The sequence below is a fragment of the Salmo salar genome, chromosome ssa14 (genome assembly GCF_905237065.1).
Source record: "Salmo salar chromosome ssa14, Ssal_v3.1, whole genome shotgun sequence".
Lineage (NCBI taxonomy): Eukaryota > Metazoa > Chordata > Actinopteri > Salmoniformes > Salmonidae > Salmo > Salmo salar.
In genome coordinates this window covers 47,955,528-47,958,400 of record NC_059455.1, presented here as the reverse complement: position 1 = coordinate 47,958,400, position 2,873 = coordinate 47,955,528, and positions in this window count along the sequence as shown.

The window sequence follows — 2,873 nt, the reverse complement described above, 5'->3', positions numbered from 1 at the left end:
GTAGAGAGAGAGAGAGAGAGAGGAGGTAGAGAGAGAGAGAGGAGAGAGGTAGAGAGAGGAGGTAGAGAGAGAAAGAGAGAGAGAGGAGGTAGAGAGAGAGGAGGTAGAGAGAGAGAGAGCGAGAAAGAGAGAGAGAGGAGGTATAGAGAGAGGTAGAGAGAGAGAGAGGAGGTAGAGAAAGAGAGAGAGAGAGAGAGAGTGAGGAGGTATAGAGAGAGTTTTTTCCTGTTTCCGGTCACAACTTGCAGACTTGTTTACGCTGCTGTGCGTTTTGTTGCCGATCTTACTTTGCTACCTGACGGTTTTTTACTTTTTCATTACCATATATTTTTACTTTTTCCCTCACTCAACTTTTTTCATTCAACTTTTTCACCCCGGAGGTTTTATCTGGACATGGTTCGTCAGGACTTCAAACAGCCGAAGCTAAGTAACATTAACATGATGCCTTCTAATTGCAGTCGTTGTACTTATAATATACAGGAGAACGATCGCCTTACGGCAAGGATAGCTGTGCTGCAAGCCCAGCTTCAGACGCGATCGTTAGGCAAGGGTAATTTCAGTGTAGGAAAGGATGAAACAGCGTCTGTGCCACGAGTAAGTACAGATAGTAACGTTAGTATAAACCCCCTCGCACGGTTCCCGCAGCCGGACATCTTTCTCATGGCTTCTGGAGGGAAACGCTGTAGGAATGCTCAACCGGTGTCGCTTATTCAGCCGACAGAAACTTTCAACCGGTTCTCCCCATTAAGCGAGTCGGAGTCGGAGGCCGAGACTTCTCTGGTGTCTACTCCTCCCGTTGTGGGGTCTGAGACGCCGACGGCTCCCACCATTAGCTCTGACAAATTGAAAACCCTAGTCATTGGCGACTCCATTACCCGCAGTATTAGACTTAAAACTAATCATCCAGCGATCATACACTGTTTACCAGGGGGCAGGGCTACCGACGTTAAGGCTAATCTAAAGACGGTGCTGGCTAAAGCTAAAACTGGCGAGTGTAGAGAGTATAGAGATATTGTTATCCACGTCGGCACCAACGATGTTAGGATGAAACAGTCAGAGGTCACCAAGCGCAACATAGCTTCAGCGTGTAAATCAGCTAGAAAGATGTGTCGGCATCGATTAATTGTCTCTGGCCCCCTCCCAGTTAGGGGGAGTGATGAGCTCTACACCAGAGTCTCACAACTCAATCGCTGGTTGAAAACCGTTTTCTGCCCCTCCCAAAAGATAGAATTTGTAGATAATTGGCCCTCTTTCTGGGACTCACCCACAAACAGGACCAAGCCTGGCCTGTTGAGGAGTGACGGACTCCATCCTAGCTGGAGGGGTGCTCTCATCTTATCTACGAACATAGACAGGGCTCTAACTCCTCTAGCTCCACAATGAAATAGGGTGCAGGCCAGGCAGCAGGCTGTTAGCCAGCCTGCCAGCTTAGTGGAGTCTGCCACTAGCACAGTCAGCGTAGTCAGCTCAGCTTTCCCCATTGAGACCGTGTCTGTGCCTCGATCTAGGTTGGGCAAAATTAAAAATGGCGGTGTTCGCTTTAGCAATCTCACTAGTATAAAGACCTCCTCCATTCCTGCCATTATTGAAAGAGATTGTGATACCTCACATCTCAAAATTGGGTTACTTAATGTTAGATCCCTCACTTCCAAGGCAGTTATAGTCAATGAACTAATCACTGATCATAATCTTGATGTGATTGGCCTGACTGAAACATGGCTTAAGCCTGATGAATTTACTGTGTTAAATGAGGCCTCACCCCCTGGTTACACTAGTGACCATACCCCCGTGCATCCGGCAAAGGCGGAGGTGTTGCTAACATTTACGATAGCAAATTTCAATTTACAAAAAAAAAACAATGACGTTTTCGTCTTTTGAGCTTCTAGTCATGAAATCTATGCAGCCTACTCAATCACTTTTTATAGCTACTGTTTACAGGCCTCCTGGGCCATATGCAGTGTTCCTCACTGAGTTCCCTGAATTCCTATCGGATCTTGTAGTCATAGCAGATAATATTCTAATTTTTGGTGACTTTAACATTCACATGGAAAAGTCCACAGACCCACTCCAAAAGGCTTTCGGAGCCATCATCGACTCAGTGGGTTTTGTCCAACATGTCTCTGGACCTACTCACTGCCACAGTCATACTCTGGACCTAGTTTTGTCCCATGGAATAAATGTTGTGGATCTTAATGTTTTTCCTCATAATCCTGGACTATCGGACCACCATTTTATTACGTTTGCAATTGCAACAAATAATCTGCTCAGACCCCAACCAAGGAGCATTAAAAGTCGTGCTATAAATTCTCAGACAACCCAAAGATTCCTTGATGCCCTTCCAGACTGCCTCTGCCTACCCAAGGACGTCAGAGGACAAAAATCAGTTAACCACCTAACCGAGGAACTCAATTTAACCTTGCGCAATACCCTAGATGCAGTTGCACCCCTAAAAACTAAAAACATCTGTCATAAGAAACTAGCTCCCTGGTATACAGAAAATACACGAGCTCTGAAGCAAGCTTCCAGAAAATTGGAACGGAAATGGCGCCACACCAAACTGGAAGTCTTCCGACTAGCTTGGAAAGACAGTACCGTGCAGTATCGAAGAGCCCTCACTGCTGCTCGATCATCCTATTTTTCCAACTTAATTGAGGAAAATAAGAACAATCCTAAATTTCTTTTTGATACTGTCGCAAAGATAACTAAAAAGCAGCCTTCGCAAATGGAGGATGGCTTTCACTTCAGCAGTAATACATTTATGAACTTCTTTGAGGAAAAGATCATGATCATTAGAAAGCAAATTACAGACTCCTCTTTAAATCTGGGTATTCCTCCAAAGCTCCATTGTCCTGAGTCTACACAACTCTGCCAGG